This window comes from Saimiri boliviensis, chromosome 7, assembly GCF_048565385.1.
Source record: "Saimiri boliviensis isolate mSaiBol1 chromosome 7, mSaiBol1.pri, whole genome shotgun sequence".
Classification (NCBI taxonomy): domain Eukaryota; kingdom Metazoa; phylum Chordata; class Mammalia; order Primates; family Cebidae; genus Saimiri; species Saimiri boliviensis.
The window spans coordinates 19,708,600-19,724,906 of record NC_133455.1 but is presented as its reverse complement, the minus strand read 5'-3'; the positions used below and the strand labels follow the sequence as shown (position 1 = coordinate 19,724,906).

The 16,307-nt window shown below is 48.9% G+C and overlaps 1 pseudogene; it reads right to left on the bottom strand.

Annotated features, from left to right (window-relative positions):
- Positions 1–14,357: 14,357 nt before the first annotated feature.
- Positions 14,358–15,723, bottom strand: LOC101029800 (actin, cytoplasmic 2-like; annotated as a pseudogene).
- Positions 15,724–16,307: the final 584 nt, after the last annotated feature.

Below are 16,307 nucleotides of genomic sequence, written 5' to 3'. Positions count from 1 at the left end.
AAAAAAAAAAAGAAAAGAAAAGAAAAGAAAAGAAAGGATGTGGTTTAGACACTTAGATAAATGTCTTTGCAACAAAGTACAAAGTAAACATCATGCAGCCTAGGTTGGTGATACCACTCTTTGGAGGCCCAGGATTTGGTGTGGGCTTTGTCCAGAGCTCTGAGATCCAGTCAAAAGATAGAGACTGAATTTAAAACTACCTATCTAGGCCGGGCGCGGTGGCTCAAGCCTGTAATCCCAGCACTTTGGGAGGCCGAGGCAGGTGGATCACGAGGTCGAGAGATCGAGACCATCCTGGTCAACATGGTGAAACCCCGTCTCTACTAAAAATACAAAAAAAAAAAAAAAAAATTAGCTGGGCATGGTGGCACGTGCCTGTAATCCCAGCTACTCAGGAGGCTGAGGCAGGAGAATTGCCTGAACCCAGGAGGCGGAGGTTGCTGTGAGCCGAGATCGCGCCATTGCACTCCAGCCTGGGTAACGAGCGAAACTCCGTCTCAAAAAAAAAAACAAAACTACTTATCTAAATAAAATTGGTCTCCTTGTATAATCCCATGGTAGATTTCTATAACGTTTTGTTTGACTTGTTTTTTTTTTTTTTTGAGACAAGGTCTCACTGTGTTGCTCCGGCTGGAGTGCAGTGGTGCAATCATGGCTCACTGCAGGCTCGACTTCCCAGGTTCAAACAATCCTCCCACCTCAGCCTCCCAAGTAGCTGTGACTACTGGTGTTGGCTACCATGCCCCGCTAATTTTTATTTTTATTTTTTGAAGAGCCAAAGTTTCATCATTATTGCCCAGGCTAGTCTTGAACTCCTGAGATCAGAGGAGGTCAAGCCATCCTCCCATCTCAGCCTCCTAAAGTGTCGGGATTACAGGTGTCGGCCACCACGCTGGCCGTGGCATCCATTTTAAATCTCTCGAACACACCCAGACTCTCTCTTCTCTCTCTCTGTACTTTGAGCTATACCTTTCGGCTCTCTGATTTTCATCTAAGAGTTGTTTATTTAGTATGTAAATTTAGGGCTACCTAGCTGATAGCTGCCAAGGCTAAAGAAACAGGTTATCGCGGGGCACGGTGGCTCACCCCTGTAATCCCAGCACTTTGGGAGGCCGAGGCGGGTGGATCACGAGGTCGAGAGATCGAGACCATCCTGGTCAACATGGTGAAACCCCGTCTCTACTAAAAATACAAAAAATTAGCTGGGCATGGTGGCGCGTGCCTGTAATCCCAGCTACTCAGGAGGCTGAGGCAGGAGAATTGCCTGAACCCAGGAGGCGGAGGTTGTGGTGAGCCGAGATTGCGCCATTGCACTCCAGCCTGGGTAACAAGAGCGAAACTCCGTGTCAAAAAAAAAAGAAACAGGTTATCCAGAAATTCGGGGTTGGGCTGGGCGTGGTAACCAGCACTAATTCCAGCACTTTGGGAGGCTGAGATGGGAGGACTGCTTGAGCCCAGGAGTGACACCAGCTTGGGCAACATAGTGAGACCCCATCTCTACAAAAAATAAAAAAATCAGCTGAGTGTGGTGGTGTATACCTGCAGTCCAAGCTACTTGGAAGGCTGAGGTGGGAGGATCACTTGAGCCTGAGTCAGGAGTTGAGTGGTTGAGGCTGCAGTGAGCCATGATCACACCATTGTACTCCTACCTGGGCAACAGAGTGAGACCCTGTCTCAAAAAAAAAAAAAAAAAAAAGAAAAGAAAAGAAAAGAAAAAGAAATTAGAAGTCTTGGTTGGGTGAGGTGGCTCATGCCTGTAATCTCAGCACTTTGGGAGGCCAAGGTGGGCGGATCATCTGAGGTCAGGAGTTCGAGTCCAGCTTGGCCAACATGGTGAAACCCCGTCTTTAAAAATATAAATAAATAAATAAATAAATGAAATTAGAAGTCTTAAATAGGCGGGGAAAAAAAAGGAAGTGTTAGGGACCTATAAGATCTGCCTCTGTCTGCCCGGGCGCAGTGGCTCACGCCTGTAATCCCAGCACTTTGGGAGGCTGAATTGGGTGGATCAAAAGGTCAGGAGATGGAAACCATCCTGGCTATTATGGTGAAACCCCGTCTCTCCTAAAACCATAAAAAATTAGCCAGTAGTCTCAGCTACTCAGGAGGCTGAGGCAGGAGAATCGCTTGAACCTTGTGAGGCAGAGGTTGCAGTGAGCCGAGATTGTGCCACTGCACTCCAGCCTGGGTGACAAAGCGAGACTCTGTCTGAAAAAAAAAAAAAAAAAGGAAGTCTGGGCACAGTGGCTCATGCCTGTAATCTCAGCACTTTGGGAGGCCGAGGCAGTGGATCATCTGAGGTCAAGAGTTTGAGACCAGCCTTACCAACATGGTGAACAACCCTATCTCTATTTGAAAAAAGAAAAAAATAATAATATATTTAAAAAAAGATCTACCTCTCTCTGTGTCTAATACATGTATATATTTGTGTCATGTATCTGATGGTACTAATGTTACTCCTAAAAATAGATAAAAGAGCTCTAATGAAGTGACTTAAAGAAAAAAGTGCTTAAATCAGATACTTTATCAGAAAAATAGAGACTCTAAGCCTAAGCCCAAGTGCTTTTTCAGGTTGACAACACTTGGGACCCCAGTTCACTTTGCCAAAAGGAAAACAGTGGAGCTGGGAGCTGTCATGCAAGAAGCTGCCTTTCCTTTCATTCCTAAGCAGAGAGCTGAAGATAAAAGGTTAAATAGCCCTGCAGCTACTGTATCTTCACCTTACCTTATGTAAAGTGCCAATTTATTGAGCCTGAGACAATCACATACCTGACTATTCCCCGCCCTGCTCCTCTTCTCTCCGGACATGTAGATTCAGTAGTGTGACTGTGCCCTCTTTCTTTTTCTTCCAGCTTCCAGCCTGCTTTTCCAATTTAAATATTGGAGACCTAAAATCATTTATGGAGAAAGGCAGGGACCCATCTCCTGGTCATGTCCGTAATCTCGGCTTTGAGAACTGCCTCAGATACTGCCTTTTTTTTTTTTTTTTGAGACAGTGTCTCACTCTGTTGCCCAGGCTGGAGTGCAGTGGTTCGATCTTGGCTCATTGCAACCTCTGCCTTCGAGGTTCAAACGATTCTCCTCCCTCAGCCTCCTGAGTAGCTGGGATTAAAGGCTCCTGCCACCATGCCCAGTTAATTTTTGTAATTTGGTGGAGACAGGGTTTCACCATGTTGGCTAGGCTGGTCTTGAACTCCTGGCCTCCCAAAGTGCTGGATGACAGGCGTGAGCCACTGCACCCGGCCTAATACTTCTTGATTTATAGTTTCTTCACTTGCAAATGGGACAATATCTACTTCCCAAGGACCATTAGAAACATAGAATAAGGATTGTGTGAGATAATGCACTTGAAGTCGCTAGCATGTGACTGGTATGCAGCAGGTGCCCAAAAAACAATAACAGCAATAAAGCTAGAACGTCTAACAGCCACTGAGCCTCAGCAAGTACCAAACCACAGAGGAGGTGGGTACTGTTATTATGCCCATATTACAGAAAGGGAAACTGAGGCACATGAGATTGTCACTTGCCCAATTTCACCTAGGTAGTAAGAGGGAGGAGCTGGCCGAAGAACCCAGGCAGGCTGCTCCCAAACCTGCAATCCAAAACAGGCTGAGCACGGTGGCTCACACCTGCAACCCCAGCACTTTGGGAGGCTGAGGTGGGTGGATCAGTTGAGGTCAGGAGTTCGAGACCAGCCTGGGGAACATGGTGAAACCTCATCTCTACTAAAAATAGAAAAATTAGCTGGATGTGGTGGTGGGTGTCTGTAATCCCAGCTACTCAAGAGGCTGAGGCAGGAGAATCACTTGAACCCAGGAGGTGGAGGTTGCAGTGAGCCGAGATTGCACCATTTTACTTCAGCCTGGGTGACAGAGTGAGACTCTGTTTCAAAAAAAAAAAGTTCCTTACCCAATAAATATACCCCATGTGTACCCACCAAAATTTTTTAAACTTTAAAAAAAATGAAAAACTTCCAAAACAGAGCAGTTCTGTATTGCCTTCCCCCATCAGCCTTTTATGACCTTTGGCATGAGGGGATGGGTGGATATGACCCCAGGGAACCAGGGTTCAAGTCCTGGCTCTATTGTTTCCTAGCTGTGTGGCAATAGGTAAGTTATTCTGCCTCCTGGAGCCTCAATTTTCTCATCTGTGAAATGGGAATGATAATGGTACTTCCCTTCTAGGCTTGGGTGACTTGATAATGCATGTGTGGGAGGGGCCTGGAAGTGGTTGAGTGTTCAGTAAGTTAGGAGCCATCGTCGTCATCATCATCACAGAACTGGAAGGTCTTGCATCTGAAAACTCTCCATGCCCCATGCCAAGACTCTTGTTTGTCCCTAGCTGTGTGGAGATCTTCTATCTACAGGGTGGTACACACACACACACAGACACACAGACACACAGACACACAGACACACACACACACACACACACACACACACACACACACACACACTCACACACAGAGACCTTGCCAACTCTCTCCCTGGCCTCCTCAACAAAGCTCTTTTGTCAGGCTGGCTGGGACGAGAATACTGATGAGCCAGAGGGCAACCAGGGTACAAACAGCATGCTCAGTTGTTGTCCTCTGTGGGACAAGCTGTCCCCTCTTGCTGGCCCCCTCTCACCTTCCATGGCACTCCCAGGCTCCCTCTCCAGTGGGGCATCCATGGGCGAGTTTTGGGGATGAGAGGTGGCAAACCTAGGGAGAGGTGGGATGGTGAAGCTCATGTGGAGACAGGGCCTCCCTCGTGTGCATCTGAGTGTATACAGCTGGCACTCACTTTGCTGGAGCACCTGCTGGCACCTGATCCTTTATGTTTCCCAGGTGGGGTCTCCCATAAGCCCCAGACAACCAGGGGAATGGGCATTTTGAGTCCTATGGTACAGGTAGGAACAGGCTCAGAAGATGGGTAAAAGTGTCCCTGGGAACACCAGGTGGTGAGTGTAGAAATGTCATCTCAGGACTTCTGAGTCCTTTGAGGACATAGCGCCTGTGGAGAGGGTTGAGCAGGAAGCAGGTGGGCGATCCTGCCTGCCTGGTCACATTCAGAGGCCCCAGACTTAGACTTTTGATGATATCTCCACACGAGGTTACCCATGAAGTCAGAGAGTTCAGACTGAAGAAAGGCAGCGATTCACTATCTTACAATGCCAAATTAATTGACACTCCAGTGTCATGATTGGATATGGGGCAGGAGGTGGATTTGGAGCTGCAAGTGGTAGGCAGGAGACGAGGGACTCTCTAGACCTCTGTATATTGTTCCATTTGCTTCACCAAGAATGTATCCTCTGGGTGTGGTGGCTCACACCTATAATCCCAATGAAGAGGGAGACCCAGGCATCTCAGATCAACTTCCCTTTTCCTAAGACTGTAAACTTCCTCTTTTTATTCCTAAGACTGTAAACTGAAATCCTTTTCATATGTAATTCCTAAGACTGTAAACAGAGACCCTTTTCATATGTTAAGCTATAAACCTAAGATTCTTCCATGTGTAACATCTTAAGTATAAGCCTATATAAAGAAGGAAACTTCCTTTGTTAGGCGAGCTTTGCTACCTTGCTCCCGGCTGAATAAACTCCTTCCTCCAATATTCGGTGTCTGAGAGATCCGTTTTGCGTGGCCGCTCCTGCTACACCAGCCCTTTGGGAGGCCAAGGTGGGAGGAGTTGGTATGTTCTTATGTCATTGGTAGGTACACAGTAGATGTATATACTTATGGAGTATATTTATCAGGAGTTCAGTTGTGCCCAAGAGTTCGAGACCAGCCTGGGCAACATGTGAAACCCCGTCTCTACAAAAAATACAAAAATTAGCCGATGTGGTGCTGTGTACCTGCAGTCCCAGCTACTCGGGAAGCTGAGGTGGGGGGATCACTTGAGCCTGGGGATCACTTGAGCTGAAGTGGAGGCTGGAGTGAGCCAAGATTGCACCACTGTACTTCAGCCTGGGTGACAGAGCGAGACCCTGTCTCAGTTTTAAAAAAAACTGTATCAAAGCTGAGTGGTGGTGTGCACTTGTCTACACAGGAGGCTGAGGTGGGAGGATCACTTGAGCTCAGGTGTTCAAGATCAACCTGGGTAACATAGCAAGAGTCTGTCTTTAAAAAAAAAAGAGGGTATCTGTGTTGTGATTTGAAAAAATCAAATTAAGAAAATGGATCATATAAGAACCAAAAAGGGGGAAAGGACAAAATATGTATCACTGTCTTTGAGATCCTGCTTTGGATTATGCTTTTTGGTTTTTTGTTTTGTTTTTTTTTTTTTTTTTGGAGACAAAGTTTCGCTCTTGTTACCCAGGCTAGAGTGCAATGGCGCGATCTCGGCTCACCGCAACCTCCGCCTCCTGGGTTCAGGCAATTCTCCTGCCTCAGCCTCCTGAGTAGCTGGGATTACAGGCACGTGCCACCATGCCCAGCTAATTTTTTGTATTTTTAGTAGAGACGGGGTTTCACCATGTTGACCAGGATGGTCTCGATCTCTCGACCTCGTGATCCACTCGCCTCGGCCTCCCAAAGTGCTGGGATTACAGGCTTGAGCCACCGCGCCCGGCGGATTATGCTTTTTGAAGTAACAACTCGATTGGGATATAATTCATGTACCAATACAATTCACCCATTTAGAGTATTAATTTCAGAACTTTTTCATGACCCCAGAAAGTCTTTCCGTATCCTTCCCTTCCCACCCCAGAACCCTGGAAACCAGTCTGTATTCGGTCTCTGTGGATCCGCCCTGTTCTTTTTTTTTGAAACGGAGTCTTGCTCTCTCAGTGTGATCTTGGCTCACTTCAACCTCCATTTCCCTGGTTCAAGTGAGTCTCCTGCCTCAGCCTCCCAGATAGCTGGAATTACATGTGTGTACCACCATGCCCTGGTAATTTTTGTATTTTTACTAAAGATGGGGATTTGCCATGTTGGCCAGGCTGATTTCGAACTCCTGACCTCCAGTGATTCACCTGCCTTTGCCTCCCAAGTGCTCGTATTACAGGTGTGAGCCACTGCACCCGGCTGCCCTTTTCTTTTGTCATTTGGTATAAATGGAACCACACAGTGTGTGGTCTTTTGTGTCCGGCTGCTTTCACTGGTGTCATGTTCTCACAATTCATCCGTGTTGCGGCATGTACCAGGCCTCCATTTCTTCTCATGAATAAATATTATTTCATCCTGTGGATAGACCACATTTTGATTATCTGTTCATCAATTCATGGACATTTGCTATCTGAGTACATCTTAATTTTTTCTTTTAGAGACAAGGTCACACTCTGTTGCCCAGGCTGGAGTGCAGTGTCACGGTCATGGCTCACCACAGCCTCAACCTCCCAGGCTCAAGTGATCCTCCTGCCTCAGCCTCTCAAGTGGCTGGGACTGCAGGTGTGTGCCACCCCAGCCTGGAGTGCAGTGGTAAAATCTTGGCTCACTGCAGCCTTGACCTGCTGGACTCAAGTGATCCTCCCACCTCAGCCCCCCTAGTAGCGGGGCTACAGGCACTTGCCACTAAGCCTGGCTAATTTTTTTGTAATTTTTTTTTTTTTTTTTTTTTTTTTTTTTTTTGAGATGGAGTTTCGCTCTTGTTACCCAGGCTGGAGTGCAATGGCACGATCTCGGCTCACTGCAACCTCCGCCTCCTGGGCTCAGGCAATTCTCCTGCCTCAGCCTCCTGAGTAGCTGGGATTACAGGCACGCGCCACCACGCCCAGCTAGTTTTTTTGTATTTTTAGTAGAGACAGGGTTTCACCATATTGACCAGGATGGTCTCGATCTCTGGACCTCGTGATCCACCCGCCTCGGCCTCCCAAAGTGCTGGGATTACAGGCTTGAGCCACCGCGCCCGGCCTGTAATTTTTTTTTTTTAGAGACAGGGTTTCACCATGTTGCCCAGGCTGGTCTTGAACTCCTGGGCTCAACGAATCCACCTGCTTTGGCCTCCCAAAGTGCTGGGATTACAGGCATGAGCCACTGAGCCTGGCAACATCTTAGTTTTTAAATATACACACAAAAAAATCCAACCCTACACATGTGGTGTTTCTTTGTCCCTTCATGTGGATGGGCTGACCAAGACCCTAAGAGGACGAGGGGCTTGCCCTAGGACACACTGGGGAGAAAGGGAACAGAACCAGGTAGAGTGGCCATGTGATGGGGGCATTCTGACCAAGTCCATCAGCAGCTGAGGGGTCTCCGGGAAAGGCTTGAACCTCAGAGGGATTAGTTCATACCTGTGATTGTAGCATGCCAGGCTTGTTCATTTGCAGACAGCAAGCAAGTCACTTTCCTGAGAGGCTGTGTAACCTTGTGGCGGACTGCATAGGCTGTGCAGTCAGACAGGCCCAAGTTCAAATCCAACCGTTGCCATCAACTTGCTGTGTGACCTTCGACAAGTCACTTAACCTTTCTGTGCTTTGGTTTCTTCAACTAGAGGAGTATCCACCTCTTAGATTTGTTATGAGGCTTTAGTAGCTTTATTGAGGCAAAATTGTAAGGACAGTTTCCAGCACATAATGAGCACTCAAGAGGTGATAGCCAGAGCAGGCGCAGTGGCTCATGCCTGTAATTCCAGCACTTTGGGAGGTCGAGATGGGTGGATCACTTGAGCCCAGGAGTTTGAGACCAGACTTGGCAACGTGGCAAGACCCTGTCTTGGCTGGGTGAGGTGGCTCACGCCTGTAATCCCAGCACTTTGGGAGGCCGAGGCGGGTGGATCACGAGGTCAAGAGATCGAGACCATCCTGGCCAACATGGTGAAACCCCGTCTCTACAAAAATACAAAAATTAGCTGGGCATGGTGGCGCGTGCCTGTAATCCCAGCTACTCAGGAGGCTGAGGCAGGAGAATTGCCTGAACCTAGGAGGTGGAGGTTGTGGTGAGCTGAGATCACGCCATTGCACTCCAGCCTGGGTAACAAGAGCGAAACTCCGTCTCAAAAAAAGAAAAAAAAAAAAGACCCTGTCTCTACAAAAAATACGAAAACATTAGCTGGGCTCCGTGGCAATTGCCTGTAGCCCCGCTACTTGGGGGCTGAGGTGGGAGGATCACTTGAGCCCAGAAGGTCGAGGCTGCAGTGAGCCAAGATGGTACCACTGAACTCCAGGCTGGGGAACAGAGTGACAGGCTCTGTCTCAAAAAAAAAAAAAAAAAAAAAAAAAAAAGAGAGAGAGAGAGAGAGAGAGAGAGATGGATATTTTGACTTTTTGGTCTGAAGGCATTCATGTCTATAGCTCTGGGTGCTGGAGCAAAAGGGTGCTCTTCTCTCACCTAGCTTTCCTTTAAAAGGTCTTGGATGACTGGGTGCCTGTAATCCCAGCACTTTGGGAGGTTGAGGCAGATGGATCACCTGAGGTTGGAAGTTCAAGACCAGCCTGGCCAACATGGTGAACCCCCCGTCTCTACTAAAAATACAAAAAAATTAACCAGGCATGGTGGCTCATGCCTGCAGTCCCAGCTACTCAGGAGGCTGAGGCAGGAGAACACTTGAACCCGGGAGGCGGAGGTTGCAGTGAGCGGAGATCATGCCACTGCACTCCAGCCTGGGTGACAGAGCAAAACTCCGTCTTAGAAAAAAAAAAAAAGAAGAAAAGGAAAGTCTTAGGAAGCAGGGAGGGAAGTGCAAGCCGCCTTCTTCCCATTTCATAGGTGGACACACTGAGAACCAGCTCCATCTAAACAAGCCTGAAATCTCAGATGGTGGCATCCGGCCAGGGAGCTTTGTCAAGTGCCAGTGTCATCTCCACTTCGTGGTTCAGTTACATCACACCTTCTGGGGAAGTGTCCTGGAGGATGGCCAGATCAGCATGTCCTTGCTTGCAGGAGGTGTGTATTCTGACGGTTGTTTTCACAGCTGGGGAGGACAGGCAGCTATCACCTCTGTTTGCCCTCCCTGGCCAGCGTAGCCAATCCCTGAGTCTCATGATTAACTAAGGTCTCAGACCTCAGGCTGAAACTGCTGCCCTGCTGTGTGACGTTGGGGTGGTGGTCACCTAACTTCCCTTAGCCTCAGTTTCCTGCCCCGAGAGATGGGAACAATGATATCTACCGAGTATTGCGAGGCATAGAGACAATGGCAGCCTAGGGCCAGGCGCCGAGTAAGGACTCAAAGAACAGCAGCTGCTATTTTTTATTTCTCTCCCTCTTTTTTTTTTGAGACAGGGTCTTACTCTGTTGCCCAGGCTAGGGTGCAGTGGTGCGATCACAGATCACCGCAGCCTCAAACTCCTGAGTCCAAGGGGTCCTCCTGCCTCAGCTTCCTGAGTATCTGGGGCTCCAGTGGTGTCACCACAGCCAGCTAATGTTTTTTGTTACTAGAGATGGGGTCTCAGTATGGTGCCCAGGCTTCCTCGAACTCCTGGTCTCAAGCAATCCTCCCACCTCAGCCTCCCAAAGTGCTAAAATTATAGTTGTGAGCCACCATGCTCAGCCTTCACATGACTCTTAAGCAGTAAGGGTTACAGAAATTACATTTAGATTTTAGCAGAACTCGAGCCTCTTTCATAATCTTAATTTCATGATATTTTACTAGTTTTTTTTTTTTTTTTTTTTTTTTTTTTTTTTGAGACGGAGTTTCGCTCTTGTTACCCAGGCTGGAGTGCAATGGCGCGATCTCAGCTCACCGCAACCTCCGCCTCCTGGGCTCAGGCAATTCTCCTGCCTCAGCCTCCTGAGTAGCTAGGATTACAGGCACGCGCCACCACGCCCAGCTAGTTTTTTTGTATTTTTAGTAGAGACGGGGTTTCACCATGTTGACCAGGATGGTCTCGATCTTTCGACCTCGTGATCCACCCGCCTCGGCCTCCCAAAGTGCTGGGATTACAGGCTTGAGCCACCGCGCCTGGCCTGATATTTTACTAGTTTTACAAAAGTGATTTCAGTCTCTGAGCACGGAGGGGGTTAGGCGTTTTTTTTTGAGACAGAGTCTTACTCTGTTGCCCAGGCTGGAGTGCAGTGGTGTGATCAGGGCTCACTCTAGCCTCCACCTTGTGGGCTCAAGTGAGCCTCCCACCTCAGCCTCCTTAGGAGTTGGGACTACAGGTGTGCACCATGCCTGGCTAATTTTTTTTTTTTTTTTTTTTTTTTTAAATAAAGAAAGGTCTCACTATGTTGCCCAGGCTGGTCTCAAACTCCTGGCCCAAGCGATCCTTCCATCTCAGCCTCCCAAAGTGCTGGAATTACAGGTGTGAACCATTGCGACTGACCTTGCTTCAAAGTTAAAGTATAAATTAAATTCCCATGGTGGGCTAGGCATGGTGGCTCACGCCTATAATCTCAGCATTTTGGGAAGCCAAGGTGGGAGGATTGCTTGAGGCCAGGAGTTTGAGACCAGCCTGGGTAACATAGGGAGACTCTGTCTCTAAAAAATAAAATCAGCTGAGTGTGGTGGCATACACCTGTAGTCCCAGCTGCTCTGGAGGCTGAGGTGAGAGGATTGCTTGAGCCCAGGAGATCGAGGCTGCAGTGATCCGTCATTGTGCCTCTGCACTCCAGCCTGTGACAGAGTGAGACCCTGTCTCAAAGAAAAAAAAAAATCCTCCCATGGTTGGCTTGGCCTAACCCTGGGAATGAGGATGGCCAGCCTGTGAGGCTAAAAGCAAGCTGGGGTCCTCCAGGCCTGATTTCTCTCTGTCATAATCTTTGCAAAGGAAGTTTCAGCCTCTGTGAATTCTTTCAGCTCAGACACTATGGCTATGAATTTCTGCCTCTTGGGACAAGAGCATCCAGGTTGGATGTGGGGTCCCTGGAAGATTGGTCCCATGGCCTATTTGCTGGGTGAGCTGGAGCAAGTTACTTAATCTTTCTGTGCCTCAGCTTCTCCCTTGATCACCAATTCCTTTCCTTTCCTTTTTTTTTTTTTTTAAAGGTGGGGTTTCACCATGATGGCCAGGCTGGTCTTGAACTCCTGACCTCAGGTGATCCACCCACCTTGGCCTCCCAAAGTGCTAGGATTACAGGCGTGAGCCACCGTGCCTGGCCAATTCCTTTCCTTTTCAAAGGCAAGAGGACAGAGGGAGAGTTCCTCTGTATAAAGGTCTCAAACGTAAATACTGGCCGGGCGCGATGGCTCAAGCTTGTAATCCCAGCACTTTGGGAGGCCGAGGTGGGTGGATCACGAGGTCAAGAGATCGAGACCATCCTGGTCAACATGGTGAAACCCCGTCTCTACTAAAAAAAAAAAAAAAAAAAATACAAAAATTAGCTGGGCATGGTGGGGTGTGCCTGTAATCCCAGCTACTCAGGAGGCTGAGGCAGGAGAATTGCCTGAACCCAGGAGACGGAGGTTGCGATGAGCCGAGATCACGCCATTGCACTCCAGCCTGGGTAACAAGAGCAAAACTCCGTCTCAAAAAAAACCAAAAACAAACAAACAAACAAACAAACAAAAAACAACAACCAAACAAAAAACAACAAAAAAAATCCACGTAAAGTGCAGTTAGGTGCTGGGGCTGCAGTAGGGAGAGGGTAGGACAGTGAGACACATAGAGCCATGTCTCTCTGCAGAGGACAGTGTGCCCCAGCTCTAGCCAGGGGGATGTGATTTCCCAGTGTGAGACCCTCTCTGGTCTCTAGTGATGTGTCATCTTGGCCAGGGTTGATGAGTCTGAGAACTTAGCTAAGCTGCTCTGTTGTATTGGGTGTTGGGAGACCTGCATCCAAATCCCAGCGCAGTTACTACTCACCAGCTGGGCTGGCCCCCTGGCTGCCTGAGCCTCAGCTCTTTCACAATTTAGTGGAACTAAACCTTTGGGGCTTGGGAAGCAGATGATGCTGAGTCCAGTGCTAAACCTGCAAACTGGGAATGGCTAATCTCAGGCGTCAGAGGCTTGTCGTCTTCTCCATGCAATTTCCTTGTCCCTGGAACAGGAAGGGCAGCCAGAGATGAGGATGGTGTAATTGAGGCTTAATGAATAACCCAGGGGACTGGCCAGGTTGGGTGTTTGGTGGCCCGAGGTGTCAGGGACAGGGGCTGGCTGACGAACATGGCTCTTGTGGGGACGGGTCAGTGACCTGGCCCACGTCTCCAGCCTCCTCTGCTCTCTGAAGCACGTGGCTTCCCCAGCCCATCCTCTTCCTCACCCAAGCTAGGAGCTCTGGAGCCTGGTCCCTCTGGGTCTGAGCCCTGGGCTCTGCCACTGCTATGTGACCTTGGAAAAGCGACTTGGTGTTTCTGGCCCTATTTCCACAATGTAGGGTTTATTATCATACTTTCCAGGCAGTTGTTAGCATTCTGTGACACAATGACGCCATGGTACTTCAAACACTCACGTGCCATCTTTGCAACTTTTGACATATTGTCCTGTTACCTCTTTTATAATAGTAAGAAAAAGCAGTTGCAGCCAGGCGCAGTGGCTCACGCCTGCAATCCCACCACTCCGGGAGGCTGAGGCAGGACAATCACTTGAACCTCTGAGGTGGAGGTTGCAGTGAGCCAAGATTGTGCCACTGCACTCCAGCCTGGGCGACAGAGTGAGACTCTGTCTCAAAAAAACAAAACAAAATAAAACAGAAGCAACAGTAGCAAACTCAGAGCACTAACTACTGTTCTCACATTGTACCTGCGTTAGCTCATTCGATCCTCACATCGACTGCTAGAGAAGCAGGATTTTATCCCCATCTTACATTTGAGGGACTGAGGCACAGAGAGGTTAAGTGACTTACTCAAGGTCACAAGGTCACACAGTCAGAAAGTGACAGAGCACGTATTTGTATCAGATTTTGGCTGCAGGGTCTGTGTTTTAACTACTAGGCATGCTGCTTGTTCATGCCAGAAACTATGACTACTATTATTACTACTACTATATATATATATATATATAATATTTTAAAGACAGAGTTTTGCTCTTGTTACCCAGGCTGGAGTGCAATGGCATGACCTAGGTTCACTGCAAACTCTGCCTCCTCAGTTCAAGTGATTCTCCTGCCTCAGCCTCTTGAGTAGACGGTATTACAGGTGCTCAGCACTATGCCCAGCTAATTTTTTTTTATGGTAGCACTTTTATTTTTCCTTACACATGATGTGGTGCTGGGACCTAATGTTTTCACATAACAATAGAAAACCAAAATTTGTTGCCATCTCTTTAAAGAATCAAGAGTTGCGTACAAAAAAACCTTACATAAATGAAAAGGATGAATACATTTACAGGTGTAAATGCAAACTGCTTCCAACTCAAGGCAAGTAACAGGCCACGGTGCTCTGGCAGGAAAACATCAGCTAAGAAAGGAACCCGGGCCCTATGGCTTGGACTTTCCAGCCCTGACAGACTGGCAGCCCTTGCCAGCCTCTAGAGCAATCCCAGCGCACTCAGCCCTGACACATGAATACCCTGAACAGATAGGAGCCTGCTGGCCATGCAGACTCGCCAAGCCAGCCTTGTCTGCCACATGCACGTTCTTACCTCAGCCACAAAGTGACCAAGCCACATGTACTAAGGGTTGAAATCAAAGATATGTACAGGGTATTAAACAAATACCAAGGGGAACAGTTAACTTGAATACGAGGTCAAAATCAGCAACAAGTTCTACAATCCAGTGCTGATATCGGATACAAGCTTCAAGGACAAGTTTTTTTCGAAGGCTTATTCCAGTTTCGTGAGGCTAGCATGAGGTGCATGCATTTGCCCGGGGCAAATTATACTTCTGAATTAACCCATGCAGCAAATGCTACGTATCTGCTGGCAGTGCATTTAGAAGCATTTGCGGTGGACGATGGAGGGGCCAGACTCGTACTCCTACTTGCTAATCCACATCTGCTGGAATGTGGACAGTGAGGCCAGGATAGAGCCACTGATCCACACAGAGTACTTCACGCTCTGGGGGAACGATGACCTTGATCTTCATGGTACTGGGCACCAGGGTGGTGATCTCCTTCTGCATCCTGTTGGCGATGACTGGGTACATAGTGGTGCCACCAGACAGTACCGTGTTCGTGTACAGGTCTTTGCAGACGTTGACGTCACGCTTCATGATGGAGTTGAAGGTGGTCTCATGGATGCCACAAGATTCCATGCCGAGAACGGAAGCCTGGAACAGCACCTCTGGACACCGGAACAGCTTTGACCAATGGTGATGACCTGGCCGTCGGGCAGCTCATAGCTCTTCTCCAGAGAGGAGGAGGACGTGGCTGTGGCCATCTCCTGCCCGAAGTCCAGAGCGACGTGGCACAGCTTCTCCTTGATGTCGCACACCATCTCCCTCTCCGCCGTGGTGGGGAAGCTGTAGCCGTGCTCGGTTAGGATCTTCATGAGGTAGTCAGTCAGGTCCCGGCCAGCCAGGTCCAGACGCAGGATAGCGCGGAGAAGGGCATAGCCCTCGTAGATGGGCACCGTGTTGGTGACCCCGTCTCCAGAGCCCACGGCAATGCCAGTGGCGCACCCAGAGGCGTAGAGGGACAGCACGGCCTGGATAGCCACGTACGTGGCCGGGGTGCCGAAGGTCTCAAACATGGTCTGAGTCATGTTCTCTCTGCTGGCCTTGGGATTCAGAGGGGCCTTGGTCAGCAGCAGGGGGTGCTCCTCCGGGGCCACACACAGCTCGTTGTAGAAGGTGTGCTGCCGGATTTTCCCCATATCATCCCAGTTGGTGACAATGCCTTGCTCGATGGAATAGGTCAGGATGCCGTGCTTGCTCTGGGCCACGTCGCCCACGCAGGAGTCCTTCTGACCCATGCCGACCATCACGCCCTGGTGCCGAGGGCACCCAACAATGGAGGGAAACATGGCTCAGGGGGCGTCGTCCCCGGCAAAGCCAGCTTTGCACATGCTGGAACCATTGTCGATGACGAGAGCAGCACTTTCTTCTTCCACTGCGGCCGGCGGAGGAGTGGGGCAGCGGGGAACGCGGTACGCGAGCTGGCAGCGGCGACTGAGTGCCCAGCTAAGTTTTTGTATTTTTAGTAGAGATGGGGTTTCACCACATTGGCCATGCTGGTCTTGAACTCCTGACCTCAGGTGATCTACCCTCTTTGGCATCCCAAAGTGCTGGGATTACAGGCGTGAGCCACTGCGCCTGGCCAATTAATATATATATATATATATATTCCTTTTCAAATGTATATATAATCTCTCTCTTTCTCTCTCTCTCTCTCTCTGTGTGTGTGTGTGTGTGTGTGTGTGTGTATTTTATTGATGGAATCTTGCCCTGTCGCCCAGGCTGGAGTGCAATGGTGCGATCTCAGCTCACTGCAACCTCCGCCTCCTGGGTTCAAGCAATTCTCCTGCCTCAGCCTTCCGAGTAGCTGAAATTACAGGCCTGTGCCTCCATGCCCGGGACATTTTTTTTTGTCTCTTTAGCAGAGACAGGGTTTCATCATGTTGGCCAGGTTGATCTC